This window comes from Natrix helvetica (assembly GCF_964273705.1).
Source record: "Natrix helvetica genome assembly, chromosome: 4".
NCBI classification, from domain to species: domain Eukaryota; kingdom Metazoa; phylum Chordata; class Lepidosauria; order Squamata; family Natricidae; genus Natrix; species Natrix helvetica.
The window spans coordinates 135,767,248-135,784,589 of NC_138550.1; the positions used below are offsets into that span (position 1 = coordinate 135,767,248).

General features: G+C 36.8%; 1 protein-coding gene across 3 annotated transcripts in view; it reads left to right on the forward strand.

Moving 5' to 3' along the window:
* HNF4G (hepatocyte nuclear factor 4 gamma) overlaps positions 1-17,342 on the forward strand; it is a 72,021-nt gene that overhangs the window by 17,595 nt on the left and 37,084 nt on the right. The window contains exon 2 of one of the 3 annotated variants that reach the window (XM_081952674.1): positions 4,627-4,786. The exons of the other annotated variants lie outside the window; for them this stretch is intronic. The gene's annotated coding sequence lies outside the window, so the exon portion shown is untranslated. The remainder of the gene's footprint in view (positions 1-4,626; positions 4,787-17,342) is intronic. 3 annotated transcript variants of the gene reach the window in all.

A 17,342-nucleotide genomic window follows, 5' to 3' on the forward strand; every position in this document is an offset into this window, starting at 1 on the left:
AGGACGCGTGGGCGTCTTCGCTGAGAGGCTGTTCGGAAAAAAAAGAAAACTGAAGGATATGGCGGCGGAGCGGTGAGGCGTAGACTCCCTTCATTCCTATTACTAATTTTAAAACTTGTCAGTTGTGCAAACTTTTTTTTCCAGTTTGACTTGAAGAGGTGCGGCTGGAGGGGAGGGGGATTTCCCCCCCTCTTGGACAAGCGGCTGGAAACAAGCTCTCAGCCCCAAGGGAAGGAGGAGGGGGAGAGCCAAACTAAAGATGCCACATCCTAACTAAGTGGATTTTTGGACTTAAACCTACAAAATAATGAGATCTGGAAGCTTTGGGATTTTTGAACTTTGAAAACTTTATTTGTTGCCTCGAAACCCGAAGCTGGCAGGGAAAGATGGCACACTTCCGTTGTCTTTATGAAATGTGAAACTTGACTCCACCTTCCAAACTTCAGGCTTCCGGTCTTTGTCTCCGTGCTACTTGGATAACTCTCTTGTTGATTGTTTGCCTTTGAACTCCTTGGAGTGAAAGACTTTTGCTCAGGGTGATTAGAAAATTCCCCTCTGCCTGGACCCTTTGTCGCCTGGACTCTCTTGGCTGTTCTACTCTTCTGACTGATCCTTCTTTATACTGACTGGACTTTTTATTTTATAAACAATGGCATCTAAAAGACCACCTCCTGGAAAGTCAGGATTTGCTGCCTCTGCCCCAACATCTGCAGCCTCCAGTCCTAGCACACAATCAACGTTAACAGCCTTCAAGCAACCTAAATCTACGGACTTGGAGTTTCATCAAATGTTTCAACAAATTCTACAGGGACAAGAGGAAATAAAGAGACAACTGAAGGAGATGAAAGAAGAAATTAAAGAGAACCAGGATAAAATTAATAAGAACTCACAGAGACTGGATCTTTTGGAGAATGGGGAGGCTGAGATGAGGGGGGGGGGGGATAGAGAGTGTGCAGAAGGGAAACAAAGAACTTGACACCCAACAAATGAAAATAGAGTTTGAGGGAATGTCTTTTTATCTTAGATTCCAAAACGTGATGGAGACAGATGATGAAAACATAAGGGACATCATGACAAACATTTTGGCTGAGTGTATTCAGAAGGAGAAACAACAGATGGGATGGGAAATAGACCTGGCTTATAGAGTAAACTCAGCTTATGCTAGAACACACAATGTTCCCAGGGAGGTACACATTAAATTTCTTAGGAAAAGTACAAGAGATGAAATCCTGAAAGGGGGCAAGCCTTGACATATAAAGATAAGGAGATAACCATTCTGAAACAGATCTCCAAGAAAGTGAGGGGAAAAAGAAAACAATATTCGCAATTGGCGAATAAATTATACCAGAAGGGGGTGTGGTTTAGATGGTTGATGCCTGAAGGTATGTTAATATTCTGGGAGGAGACAAGAGTTAGGATTAATACACCCATAGAGGCACAGGCCTTTATGGAGAAAAATAAACTGCTCCTAGAAAAACCAGATGATTTTTCAACAGACATACAAGACACGGGAGGGGCCGGAGCTCTGCCAGCGGGGGGAGATGGGGCGACAACAAGAAAGCTCAGATCACACAAATAAGTAAGAAAAGTCATCTGATATAATCTGATCGAAACTACCAATTGAATTTACCACACTGACTACATGTTATTACTTAATATTGAATTTTATGCAAATGTATACTATGAGTTTGGAGGGGGTGTGCATCTACCGTATTTCGCAGCTGCCAAAATTTGTAACCTTTCCCTTACCTTTTCCCTTTGTAAAAATTAAAAAAACCAATAAAACTTTGTTTTTTTTTTAAAAAAAAGAACAGGTACCTAGTCTCATCTCCAGATCTGGTTCTGGATGCTGTACTTCAAGGACGATGAAAACATATGAAAGAAACTTGGAGGACAGCATAGTATAGTATAGCATGAATAAATTCAATAGATTTCATCTTGGTCAGGGGGCTGACCTAGGATTTACTCAAGGTCGGGAGGCTGGATCTGGTCCACAGGGTACTTATATCTGGCCCATGGGGTTGCCCTGGAAACAGCGAAGGACTGGCCTGTGGTGCCTCTGCCAGTGGAAATGGAGGTCAGAAAGGCTGTGTGCGGCCTTCCCAACTGTGGTTTCGGTGGCAGAGGGTTGCAGAAGGCCATTGCAGCTGAAAATGGACCTCGTGAGGGCTGCGGGCAACACTCCCAAGCTCCATTTTCACTGGCAGAGGGTTGCAAGAAGCCGTAGCAGCTGAAATGGAGCTCATGAGCACCGTGGATGGTACTCCAAATTCCTTTTTCGCTGGCAGAGGCCATCAAGCTGAAAACAGAACTCAGGAGCCTGTCTTCCCTGGCAGAGCATTTGGGTCACCATAGACGCCCCTGACACAAGTGACGTCGAGAGCCACGCCCACCCTGGCCACACTCACCTCATCCCACCACGGTTAAACACAACCCTTATGCGGCCCTCATATGCCCCTGGGGCCTTATGCGGCCCCTGACTCCCCTGGTCTAGATGTTAATGACCTAGTTAAGAAAAAAGTAAATTTCAGTTAAACTTTAGGAAACAGTTACACCACTTCAGCAATGAAGTTAGTTATCTTGGAAGATGAAGGTAGATTCATTTTTGCTGGAGAGCTTTATATATCAACTAGAACAGTATTTCTCAAACTAGGCAACTTTAAGATGTGTGAATTTCAACTTCCAGAATTGGCTGGCTAAGGAATTATGGAAGTTGGTCTCAATGCAACTTAAAGTTGCCAAAACAACAAGAAACATTGAACTAGGTATATCTTTTTGGAGAGGCTCTGCTTTGGATAGGGAAGTAGAAATAAATGTACTGAGTCTGAGTGCCATATGTAGTGCTAATGTTTCATACTATTTCATTCTGTTTTCAGTGAGTCAGTCATAGCATCAAGAGTTTGGGGGTATCTGCAGGTTTTGATATACGTATGGATTTTGCGCATACTTTTGCCTAGTAAGTTTTTCCTATGCAATTTACCTAAATACCTGCAATATTTTTTCCCCCATAGAAGCACATTTTATGCATATTATATTTACACAACCTTCTCAAATAAGTGCTGCTTTGCACAGGCTTTCCTTCACAATAATAATGTATAACAGAAGACCGTTTACTGTTGCTGCCATGATGTGGCTGAATATGTTTTGGAAAATTGTAGCATGTTGAGTAAAACCCCTTACTAGTGGTATCTGTAAGGCATGATTAAAAACGTCAGTGTGGCCATTGTGATAGGTGGATCAATCACACTGTTACAGCTACCATCTTGACTTCTTAAACCCTTGTCTTTTGCCTAATTAGCTCTGGATACCCAGCATAGAGCAGGGAGGAAGTAAAAATGGGAATTCCAGGAGTTGAGTCCACACGTCTTAAAATATCCAATGTTGAGAAATACTGGGTCAGTGATCTGGGTTAGTTAGATTCATTGATCTGTAACTCTCCATGCCTGTGAGCAATAGGGTTTGGATATCCTCCCACATACATCCCTGCGGCCAATACGCTCACACAGGGAGGGACTTCTCCTGGTGCCGTCCACTAGGCAATGCCAGCGGGCGACACCGAGGAGTAGGGCATTCTCTGTGATGGGCCCAACCCTCTGGAATGACCTCCCCCCCGACATTAGAACCACTTCTGACCTCCGCTCCTTCCGGCAAAAACTGAAGACCCACCTGTTCCGATTAGCAGGCCTGGCATAATTCAACTGTCCCTCCTGGCAAATGTATTATATCTGGTTATTTTAGGGGCTTTTTAATTTACTGTATTTGTTTTTAGGGGTTTGAATTTATTTTATATCTGCTTTGTACAGTTCTTTTAACTACATTTTAACCTCCTCCATGTCAATTGTCAACTGTACATATTTAATTTAATTTTATTGTATCCTGTTATATTTTGTATGAACTGTACACCGCCCCGAGTCCCTTGCGGGAGAGGGGGCAGTCTAGAAGCATTAAATATTATTATTATTATTATTATTATTATTATTATTATTATTATTATTATTATTATTATTATTATTATTATTATTATTATTATTATTATTATTATTATTATTATTATTATATGTTCAAGTTGATGTCCCCAAATGGTTGCAGTACACATTCAAATTCAGCATCATTCATGTTCTTCAAGAAACAGTTTACAATACAAAATTATCCCATAGCTTCCAACATATGACTCATTCTTTGACACTAACTTGTTTTTTTCCATTTATGCACCTTCTAAATTAAGTTGTCCAACATTGATTTCTTCCAAGAATCTGCCTGTTTATTTTTTTTAACTAGCCCTGATGTATTTTTTTCCTAATGTGGCTAAAGAATTATGTGTGTTATATTTTTAAAGAATCTAAATCTATCAGTACCTGGATGGAGGGTTGATGTGTGAGATGAGATAGGCCATTGACGATCTCCTCTCACTGACGAGAAGCATTTAATTCTGTTATTGGTATATGACATTCTAGATCACTGTTGAAAATCAATACGCTGCTAAAGGTCAGCCTTACAGCTTGACCTAAATCCATTTAGAGCCACTTTATATACCTCATTAGTAATGTAATTTAAAGCTAAAATGCCTTACCCACATACTGTTATATAGTGTCATTAGTATGTTTATTTTTATTTTTCCCGTCACAGAGCGCCTTGATAACTCTGTACGTGCCCAGTGGTCTCTAGACACCTACATTTACAGAATAAATAGATCAGAGGTTTTTGCATTGTGGTCCAGAAAGCTTTTCCTGCTGGTTTGCAAACAACTGATGGATGACTTGATGGTATATCTTCTTCCTTATTTACAGTGAGTAAATTGTATTAGTAGAAACTAAAAACCCATTTAAATTTTCCCCTTCTCATATTATCTATATGAGTAATTGCAGTAATTTCAAAACAATTATATGCACTTTTGAGCATGAGAAGTGAGCTTATGCAGAAATGTCTGTCTACTATAAAATAATTCATAGTACAACTTAATAACTTAATAATACAAGAACATCTTTGCACATATCTAGTGAGTTTATTGAAAATTCCAAGAACGTACATCCTATTAAGAATCGTGATGATTAGCATTTTATGTGAAATTTTTCCCTCTGCTTCTTCCAGATTATTGACGTATAATTAAATTGGATAAAAAATAATTTCAGATATTTGTTTATTTATTGAACACAGGAATAAAAAGACTTACAGAATTTGAGTAGGTTAGCTTTATTAAGTGATGGTATATTTGTTTCTATGAATTGATTGTGTGTTATCATATAAAATCTTAGCAACCACACAGATACATTTTTTTCTGTGATGATCTGTCCCTCAAGTGGTCCTTCTGGTTATCTAATGGAACAGCCATTGCTATTGTCACTGAGTCCAGCCCCTAGTGCTTGTTGTCCCTTTCTTTTTCTTTGTCATAGCACTAGAGCCTTCCCAAGAAGGCTTTGAATAATCTCTAAAAGTACCCAGATGAACCATTATGAGCCCTGCAGCTTTCCCCAGTGGTGCAATTCAGGCATAACTGCATACAGTCCCCAAACTCTGCAGTTAAAACTCACAGAAGTGCAGAGTTAAGGGTGATACGGGGCAATGTAATAGACTGGCTTTGAAAAAGCTGCTTATGGATGGAAAGCCGCTTGCTTTGAACCTGTATGCATTTCTGTTGAAAAATTCCACCGTTGCAGCCCTGAAATGGCAGAAATATGCTCTTCCCATGCCCCACCAAAAAATAAAATAAAATAAAATAAAATCCAGAGCATTTTATATTAAGTTCTTTTGGTCATATTTTGTTAAGTGCCTCAAAATTCTTTTGTATAATTAGCTGGTTCATTATCTTATTGTAGATTCAATAGGTGGTCCATCTATTTTTCCCCAGTTGCCCAGCCATATTTATTTGATGTGGTTGCAGAAAATATTCCTCATTCTAACCTGCCATCTTCTAGATCCCTTTGACTTCAGTTCCCATCATGTCCCATCAGCATGAATGTGAGTGCAAACCAGGGAAGGCGTAGTTTAAGGCTCCTAAAAACACAATACAGTACTCCTTAACTTACAAAAGTTCATTTAGTGACCATTTGAAGTTATAACACCACTAAAAAAAATGACATGTCTATTTTTCACTCGTATAACCATTGCAGCATCCCCATGGTCATGTAATCAAAAGTCAGATGCTTGGCAATTGACTCATAGTTATGACGGTTGCAGTGTCCCAGGGTCACACGATCAACTGTTGCTAACTTCTGACAGGCAAAGTCACCGGGGAAGCCAGATTCACTTAACACTTGTGTTACTAACTTAACAACTGTAGTGATTCACTTAATAATGGTGGCAAGAAAGGTCATAAAATGGAGCAAAACTTGTTTAACAAATGTCTCACTTAGTGACAGAAATTTTGGGATCAGTTGTGATCATAAATAAAGAACTATATTTATCAGGGACAGGTTGTAATTTTTTTTTTAAAGCTAATCAGTGGATTTTGTTATACATAGCAAGTTTGTTCTACCATTTGGCAATTCTTCAGAACCTCAAGAAAGCACTTTTTTTATTGTCTCTGTTTAAAGTTATTATTATTTATTATTTTTTTATTTATTTGACTTATCAGTCGCCCCCTCTCCACAAAGGGACTCGGGGCGACGTACAATCAAAACAGATATACAGATGTGGCATGGAGGAGGTGACATCAATGCTTAATAGATAAGATTCAAATAAAAAGCCACAGAATAAATAACAATAGATTAAAACAGTTAAAATAATTTAAAACCCCAAAATTTACATTTACCGTAATTAAAATTGCCAGGGAGGTTAGAAAGTTCTAGTTAAGCCAGGCCGGCTAGTTGGAAAAGTGGGAGAACAGTAGATTGGGTGATTAGCATTTCGAAAATGCGGGTATCATATTAGACCTGTTAGATGAAGAGATGGGTTTGTTCAGTGGTGAAATTCAATTTTTTTTTACTACCGGTTCTGTGGGTGTGGCTTGGTGGGCATGGCTAGGATACTGCAAAATCTCCATTCCCACCCAACTCCAGGAGAAGGATACTGCAAAATCCCCATTCCCTCCCCACTCTGGGGGGGAAGATATTGGGGCCAGCCAGAGGTGGTATTTTCTGGTTTTCTGAGCTACTCAAAATTTCCACTACCGGTTCTCCAGAACCTGTCAGAACCTGCCGAATTTCACTCCTGGGTTTGTTCTACATGGAGACAGATGTTTACATACTCTGGGAAATAGGTTGTTGTAAGGCAAAATTTATGAGGACAACTCCAGATTTGTTCCGCATCAAACAAATTTGCTGACATCATTTGGTCTTCAGTTAAACTTCTTGACTTAGTAGGTTCGGTCTAATTATAACTCCTAGAATTTTCTAGGATGGAATTTAGAAATTCTTCCTGGCAGGAGAAAATATTTTTTTTGTTGGTTGCTTGTAAATATTTGTCAGTCATATCTGCTGTAACAATTGTCCTGATGGCCAAGATCGCGCTAAAAGAGCTGAACAGAGTGAGTGAGTGGGTTATTTCAATAAAAGGTTGAATTATGCTATAGCCAAGCCTTCTGGAGGCCAAGAAAATACTTGCATTGTTGGCATGGTGTTAGTCCATCTGTAGATTGTGCTAATTAGGTTCAACATAACCGAGAACTCTGAAGCCCCCTGTCAAATACAAGTCACATTGATCATGAAATTAAAAAGATTAGGATGCAGCCTAGGTCCAGTCAGTTTAAGGTTGTTTCAGTCTCATTTAAGATTCAGCCTCCTATCTGGATCCAGCTCATAGCTTGTGTATTTCAGTTCTTTCCACGTTGTATTACCTGGGTGCTGAGCTAGCAATTGGTATTAACAATCTACTGCATTTGTAGGAGATCTCATTTTATTTAATCCTTTTGTTGTCATTCCCTCTGCAATAGCAAAAACAGCTGCATACTCCCCGAAGCTCAGGTTGGTTGATGAATCAAAAAGAATTTGCAGAACTTGCGAGAATGGGACTTATGAGATTGGTTGTGGTTGGCATTCTCATATGTGATTTCCCCCCTTTTTTTCTTTCTCTTTTCTCACCCCCATCCCCTTTTAATTTTGTTTGAGATTGAATTTTAGAAAGAGCTTTGTTCCAGGCATAGCTTTTGGCAGTGGGCTGCAGAGATGAGATTTCGTTGAATCATGTACGAACAGAAAATATGTGAAAATTGAAATGACAAGGTAGAGTAGCTTGGTTGTTGAAGTACATAAAATGAGAAGGATTGTATATATAGGTTTGGAGGGAAATGAGAAGGATTGTATATATAGGTGTTTGTGAATCTTGAGTCACAGTTTTTGTTAATATGCTTATAGATTATAAACATATAGCTATATATTATAAACATAAATGAATGAAATCTGTTCGCCCCCCCCCCCCCGCCCTACATAACTGTTGCAGGTATTTCATTGTCTGATGAAATGGGACAAATAGTTGAAGAAAAGTGGATAAAATATTGATAAATATGCTATTTGTCAGTGTTTTTATTATTCTGTATAATTTCTACATCATATCACTGTGTTGCTTACTCCAGCGATCGGGAATTTGTACCTGGAAATAGCTTTTCCTCCACAGATCATCTGTTCCATGAATATAAAAGGTTTATATGAATGAATAAATTCTATTATTCCCAGCTTTCACTGAGCACAGTATAGCAAAGTTATAGACTGTGAAGTCTCCATTCCCCCCACCACCACTTTCCTCCTATTTTATAGACCTCAAAACTGATGCATGAATCTGCACTTATGTAGAGCATATTGCTATAAATTTCAGCTGCGGTGTTAACAGATTCTGTTTTCTCAACATTTTCACATTTGCTATTAGGAATATGCAAAGCTTCAAATGAGTGATTTGATTCAAAATATTTGATCGTCATTTCTTCAAATAAACTTTTGAACCAATTCAAAGTGTCAAATCAAATTAGGTGCCTCTGAATTACTTTAGAAAATTCAGAAATGATTTGGAGATCTGGTGGACTCTCTAGCCTTGAAGAGACTCAGACATTGCTTCAGCTTTCTTCTTGTGAAGGGATAAAGTTGAGGGGGCAAATTGACTGGTATGGTAGTGTTTATTCATCCACCATTATATTTTAAATCTTCAGAAACATATGTTTATAAAGCAACAGGTTACAAAAGACCACCAGCATATAAATGCATTCATATAGCAATAGCAATATTAATCTTTATTAATTGTTTGATTTATCATATTTGTGTTGTTTATTTAGAAAAATTGATGGGGAACCCATCTTAAATAACTTTGGGTTGCTAACAGTACAAAACCGAAGTTGTTCAGGAATCAAAAGGCATGTATTCTGATCCAGGAATGATTCATTTGTGCAGTTGTACAAACCATGCAGAATATGAAAAATGTATTGAAGAACCCTTAGCTATTTACAGTTCTGGATTTATTAAATCACATTATCTATACTCATAATGGGCTGCACAGGCTTCTTTGTTGGACAGTTACCTTTTTATAGACTTTTGTTCTTCATGGTTCATAATGGTCAGTAGAAGGCTCTAAATGGGTTGTCCCTAAAGAAGAAGAAGAGAAAAGGGGAAATCGAGAGAAAAATATGTCTCTGATATCTGATTTCCTTCCAGTTATAGTGGTAATCTTGGTGTGCAATGCTGGGAGAGATTCTTCTCTTGGTAGGTACATCTGGTGGAGATGTAGGAACTAACCATTTTGATGACAGTTTCTCTTCTAAGTGAAGTCAAGTTAGTTTCTACTATATTATTATTTCGTCACTTCATAGAAGTTGTGAAGTGCTAGGGTATTTTGTTGCTTTGGCTGAGGGATTTCCAAGGGGTTTTGGAAAGTCTTAACAATACATTATTTATTAGTCTATTGCTATCTACATGCTTGCTAACAAAGACTGGCCTTTCTCTTCAGAAGCTAAGTTGGATCTACCTCTGTAAGGTACTTTTTCCCTATGTTCTTGATAATTTTACCCTAAATAAGGTTCTGAATCTATATTTTGCTGCCCGCTTTCCTGAACCGTTCTCTGCTGGGTAATGGAGATCAAATTGCTGATTCCTGCAATTATTATCAGTGGGGAATTGTAATCGTTATCAGGATTACAGGGGTCATGTGGATAAAACTCATCTCCCATCCAGCTGGCCTGATCACAGAACTGCTGAGGCCTAGGGAAGAGAAAGGATTTAGCATTACACATATCCCCTAGTGAATTCCTGTAGAAAAACATTGGTCTTTAACAGAATCACTTGGGTGAATGTGTGCCTGAGGCTAATGAGTCTCAGTAAGTCTACCTCTGACAGTATATGTGTGGTGTATGTCCTGATCCAGTTCACAAGGCCTACCCATCAGCCTCACACATTCCTTGATACCTTCAGAATGGTTATTACTTATCTGTTATTATTTCTTAAACTTTCTGAATATAAGGATAATCCTCTACTGTGGTATGAGTTAGTATCTAAAAGGTACGGTTGATATTGGAAGGTTGTACATTTTAGTTAAAACATTAATTTTAATTGCTGGGAACTATTTTGGCATTTGTTAACTGTGGCATGCATTTACATGGCCATTTTGTCCCATGAATACTGCTTTTTTCCCTAATACTCCCTTTCCTGTCTCTTTGTTTTGAAGGTTCACTATTGTCTCTTATCAGGTTGTTTCCAGTTCCAAGAGAGGTGGGGATTTCTCGGAATTGAGACTTTATCAGTGTTTGCTTAGAACGTATTGCTTTTCTGCCATAAAAATAGCTATATAGCTTACAATGGCCATAAACATATGGCTCAGATATTTTTCCCCAAGCAAGCTTAATGTAATTTCTTCAATAAAGTCTGATAGGAAACTCTTTCAGTGATTATTTTCAGTATTAAAGCATGTATGATAATGATAATTATGATGGCCATTATTACAAGTTTTTAAAAACTGCTTTTTATTAGGATATTTTTTTCTTCTTATATCACATGCCAATTCTGTGATTTTGAGTCATTTTATAAATGGCCTCAAGATGCTTCCACAGATATAGACAGCAAAAATATTATCTATGTTGAGGCTTCAAGGAGCAGAAGAAAAGACACTTGCTTGGTAATAATCTGCAAATAACCAGAAAAAGAACTCTGCAAGGAACTTTTTGACCTGGGTTGAGTTGACTACATTAACTGCTTCATGGCTCTTAATAGAGATCTAATATCCAATGCTAAGTTTATTATTATTATTTTAATTTAATTAAATGATACATTATATCATATTTCCTTCAACATCTTCAAAGGATGTCTATTCAGAAATGTAAATAGAATGCAATTAAAAATGAATTGATATATTAAAGTCAAATTGTAGCTAAAAGAATATGCTTTAGTTAGTCATGTCTAAGCCAGATATATTTATCTTCTAAGCAGTCTGCATAGCATGAGGTTAGATCATAGCAGAGTTTGATTCTGAGGAAAGTAACGTATTAATTTTTGCTAGTTAATAACATGGCCCTAACCTCCCCCAAAATCTAAATTATAACATTTAATTCAGTTATGAATACATAGTATAAAAACTCAATTTCATTAATCAGGCTAAATTGTCAGTCAGCAAATAGTTTGATTTTTTAAAAATAATAAATATTTTTCTTAAATGAAGCAAATATAAAAGTATGCTTAAAAGAAGTAACTTCCTCCTTTGATTACACTGATGCTAATACATGTTTTCATCCCCTTACATTAAAGTCTTATTGGATCAGAATTACTTTTTAAAATTTGTATTCTGACTGAATCTGTTGGTAGATTCCCACTTTTAAAACATTTCTTTTGTTTATTTTTATCCTATCATTATCAGGTTTTATAAATAATTCAAGGCAATGAACATATCTAACATATCTCCCTCTTACACAGTAACAGTCCTGTGAGTTGGGTTAGGCTGAGCCCAAAGGCAGATGTGAGTGGCTCAAAGTCATCCATCTGGCTTTCATGCCTAAAATGGGACTAGAACTCACAGGCTCCTGGTTTCTAGCCTGGTGCCCAACCACTAGACCAGTGGTTCTCAACCTGTGGGTCGGGACCCGTTTGGGGGGTCGAACGACCCTTTCACAGGGGTCGCCTAAGACCATCGGAAAACACATATTTTCTATGGTCTTAGGAACCGAGACACCACCACTTATGGTTAGGGGTCACCACAACATGAGGAACTGTATTAAAGGGTTGTGGCATTGGGAAGGTTGAGAACCACTGCACTAGACCAAACCGACTCTTATTCCATTAATAGGATGGTGGCCTTAATCCACCCCACTCTAGGTATATGTATGTATGGCTGTATATATAAATAATCCTGCAGCACAAAGAAAAAGAATAATGAGTATTATTAATGTATTATTCTACAATATTCAAGAGAAGTGTGATCCAATTTTGTGGTGTAAATTCTATGGTCTTTCTGAAGAGCCTAAGTAATTTCTCCAGCAAGGAGGTGATTGTCCATCAGTGGCCATTCTCTACTCCAATATAACCTCCAAATGTCTCCAGAATTATGGACTCTACTGAGCAGACTTTGAAAGATATGGCTTATAAGAGAAATAATTCTTACCTTGTCAACCTGGCTTTTTCTTCAGATTTCTGATTCATAGATTTAGGTAAGCTCTGTTGTTAACAATTGGGATGTATCATTTTTCTCAGGGTTATGGGCTTTTGTTTTTAAGCATTTGGCTTCCAATTTGGCGGTCCAAAGTCACTTCTGTGGGATGAGTGGCCATATTCAATATTTATAATAAGTAAATAAACTTAAATAAATAAGTAGGAAAACTTTGCTGTAAGAATTGAAGTCTAGTATTACTTGATTTGTCCCTAATTCTCAATGCTAATTAATTTTATTATATTGATGCTTCATAATAATTACTACAAAGCAATAGATAGGAAGTATAGGTTCAATCAAAGACTGCATTTTAGTAATGACCAGGCTTTAAGATGGTTGTTAAATAATACTGTATTTCACTTACATTTTGTTTGTTATGAGACAGCAGGGTGGTTATTTTTAGCATTTTAGCACCAAATTTCAGTGACATTCAAGCCGAACCACTAAAAATCATTTGTTCATGTGTGAGAGTCAGAATTCTTTCTGTTAAAAGAGGATCTTGAAATATATTTATTTATTTGCCTTTTCATTCTAGGCAGAGTTGAGATAGAATGATATGGATAAATGTTACTCAGTAAGATTGGTGGGGATTTGAATCTGGGTCTTCTTAGGCTAATAATTTAATTGCAGTTTTTTTGAGGGCTGAGATGGGTATGGAAAAATTAGTTATATGATATTCTTTAGCTACAAGCCTTGCTTGGTTCCAAGGACTGCCATTAAAAAGCACAGCTACATAAACAGCTTGGGATATGATTACTTTAGTGCATTTTGTTGGCTTTATGCCATTTTATTGGCCTTCTAATGGCTATTAGATTAGGTGTGTAAGACCTCTGGAAATGTACACATTGAAATATACAAGAAAGTAAATGGTTCCCACAGAGAATCTCACTTTTCTTTACTACAGATGATGGAGAGACTAATTTACCTTGCATTGATAAGCCATATTATGGGTGATAAGTTTAAAAACAGGTTCATTCGTAGTTTTTATTATGCTCTATGCAGCTATGATTTTTATTGCAGAAAAGGGACCCCACTGGGAAACTGACTGTTGCTATAATCGAGTATTTTTATTTTTTCCTTTAAAAGACAAGGTAATGACATTTTTAATCCGAGTACTATGAAAAGCTGCAGTGTTAAATTACTTTTGACATTAATTTTTAAATAAATATATCTGGTATTGCCCAAATAAATTTCAAAGACAGGATTAGCAGTAGTGCTTTCAAAAAAACCAATGATAGCTTGATAATTTTCAGCTTTCTATTTTGCATTCAGTGCAGTTCTTCCAGGGCAATAAAAGTAATGAAACAAACACCTACTGGTCAATGGAAGCTTTACTTAGATCATTAGAATTTTGTTGGACCTGATTTACCACATTTTCTTTCTTTATTTAATGTAATGGATGCCTAGTAACTGCTATTCACCAAGCAATGTGCAGCCCATAATAAAACCATAAAAATACAAAAATAGAATTCAGAAACAGCACTAAGACTGCCAATATAAAGATGAGAGAACTAAAACAAGCTCGTACCAAGCCCTGATGTTCACAAGATTACATGTTTCAAGGAATAAATTGGATTTTATTCATAAGTACAGTCATAGTGACATTTTAGCACAAGGGTACAATATATTTTAACAGTAAAATACATTTTACTGAGGCTCAAAAGCTTGTTTTGGGAAGTAGATGAATATATACGTTGGAAAAGAGAATCCATTTTAAGATTATTGCAATTACAAGTGCATCATAATAATTAAAGTAGTTTTTCTGGCACAAGGTAAATGACAATCTAATGGAATAAACAAAATGATCTGTGCCTTTGATATGCAGGTTTTATTTTAAATTCAAATAATAAGTTATTACATTTCAGTTACCAAGAATTTAATGCTTCTTGAAAATCATACTTCTCCTGTTCTTGTTTATTTGATAGAGTTTGGATCTGATGTGGAAACTTGGCTCAAGTTCTGCCATGAATTCAGTGTCTGGCTTTCAAGTTGATTGTTACATTTTTACCTATGTTCCATATGCATAAAATAGGAATAAGAGTGATCTATCTGGGATGCTATGGTGGCAAAAGTAATAGAGTTTGAAAAATGCAACTCATATTATTAATATAATCATGATGACTTATATTATTTATAGATGTCCATGTTCCTTCTGATCTTAACCCTCTAGTGTGGTAGAGATGTGTAGTACAGATCAGTGGTGGATTAAAAAAAATGTACTACTGGTTCTGTGGGCATGGCTTGGTGGATGTGGCTTGATGGACATGGCAGGGGAAGGATACTGTAAAAACTCCATTCCCACCGCACTCCAGGGAAAGGATACTGTAAAATCTACATTCTTTCCCTAGTCCGGGGGAAGGTTACTGCAAAATCCCCATTTGCTCCCGATCAGCTGGGACTCAGAAGGCAGAGAATAGATGGCGGCAGGGCCAGCCAGAGATGGTATTTACTGGTTCTCCAAACTACTCAAAATTTCTGCTACTGGTTCTCCAGAACTGGTCAGAACCTGCTGAATACCACCTCTGGTACAGATGTGACACTGAAATAATTTCTGCTGCAGTTGGAAGGATCAAATGACACATGAAAGAAAACAATTTGAATTTGTTGAATTACTTTGGCTTAATGGATCCCAGTTCAGTAAATTACAGTCCTAATATTAGCTTTATGGAGAGCTGGGATGATAGGCAAAAATCTTAGTCTAATGAAGAACAATTTATTTAAGACAATTTTTGGCATCTTCTTTCTTCATTTATTAATACATAAATCCCTATCTTTGGTGTCTTCTGATGTAGGACTATGTTTGCTGGGATTGGAGATTATTCAACTGTGTTGGGGGCCAGAATCCCAGAATCACAGTTCTGGGTGAAGGAGGACAATAGGTAGCCAAGAGCACTATGCAATTCCTATTCTAAAAGGCAGTATATAGTACTTGATTCTCAGATGACAACAAAATGTTTGACAGCAAGATGAAATCTAAAATAGAATTATTTATATCAACACACTTGGGACTTTTGACAGGGAACAATAATGAAAGTGCTTGAGGTCTCCTTCCAGGCACTCCAAAACTTCCAAGAAATAGGAGGTGGAAGAAGTATAAGGTACATTTGCTGCCTTGATTATTTATAAAAATAATAAAGGCAGATGAAAATAAAAAAATAACTATTTGAACAATTAGATCAATCAATATTTTTCATTCAAAGCAATAAAACAAATAAGTGAAATAATAGCTCCTAGATTTATTTGATTGTTTTTGGGTTTCCACATAGAAAGACAAGTGGTCCTCAATTTATGATCACAATAGAGCCCAAAATTTCTGTTGCTAATTTTTGTGAATTTTGCCCCAATTTATTAACTTTCTTGTCACAGTTGTTGGCAAGTGAATTATTGTAGTTGTTAAATTAGTAACAATACTGTTAAGTGAATCTGGCTTCCCCATTGACTTTGCTTGTCAGAAGGTCACAAAAAGTGATCACATGACTTTGGAACATTGAAACCATCACATGACCATGGGATGCCACTATAGTCATAAGTGTGAAAAATGGCGATAAATCACTTTTTTCAGTGTCACTGTAACTTCAAACAATCACTAAATGAGCTGTTGTAAGTTGAAGACTACCTAGGTCAGGGGTGTCCAAACTTGGGAACTTTAAGACTTGTGGACTTCAACTCCCAGAATTCCCCAACCAGCCATGGGGAATTCTGGGAGTTGAAGTCCACAAGTCTTAAAGTTCCCAAGTTTGGACACCCCTGACCTAGATAGTACACGGTTTTGAACTACATGAACTAAAACAAAACAAAAGAAATGCAAAGAGAATAAAGATTAGCTTGTTACCTGATGAAAAATAAATAAAGTAGCTAGTATGTGCATGTGTAAAATTAGCATTTTAGCTCCAGGTCACATACTCCTTTTAAAAGTCTGTAAGAATTCTGATACATTTCCTTGGTATAGATAACTTCAAATATATGATGCCTTGATTGCATAAAAAAAATGAAGTAATGAAGAAATTATCTTCCTGTGTGGGCTACCTATACCCATACATCATCTTCAGAGTTCATGTTCCAGGTCCCTTGAGTGCTGAGATATGGTGGGCCCCTGTGAGGAAGTGGAAATTTTCTGTAGTAGACCCATTGACTTTGAAGTATTTTCATTGAAGTATTCCTGGCACCATATTTACCATCTTTTTGATGCCAAACAAAGGCCTTTTTCTTCTTTCAGAGCATTAAATAGATTAATGCACAAATTTAAGATATATATGTTTCACAGAGCCTTTTCAGATATTCTGGTTTCTGTTTTTATTATTTGAATATTTAAATAATTTTGTTTATTCTGTGACAGAATTTAATGAATATTTAAAAAGTTGTTTTTTTAATGTATTACAACTATTATATTTTATTATAATAATGTAATGTATTATAAACTCCTCTTTGGAGAGCAGTTTTCTAATTTTAATAAAAAAATACCTCATAAATTAGAAAGTTATGAACACATTAATATTCAGGCACCAACTCCCCAAAATTGATGCAGATAAAAGGAAAACTAGTTCTTGGAATTCTGAATCTCTGGTTCACACCAGGCTTATATTAACTAATTACAACCATAACAATTCAACAGCACTAAAAAAAAAAAGATGTGTGAACTACCTAATACTTGTAACAATTGTAACAATATTGCACAGCTGCATAATTCTTCTGTTAATCTTGTGCAATCCTAATCAATTTCCATAGAGGTTGGGTATAGTAAATCACTGTCATAATGTGACTATAGCTTGCATTCTTGGAATTGTTTGAATATACCA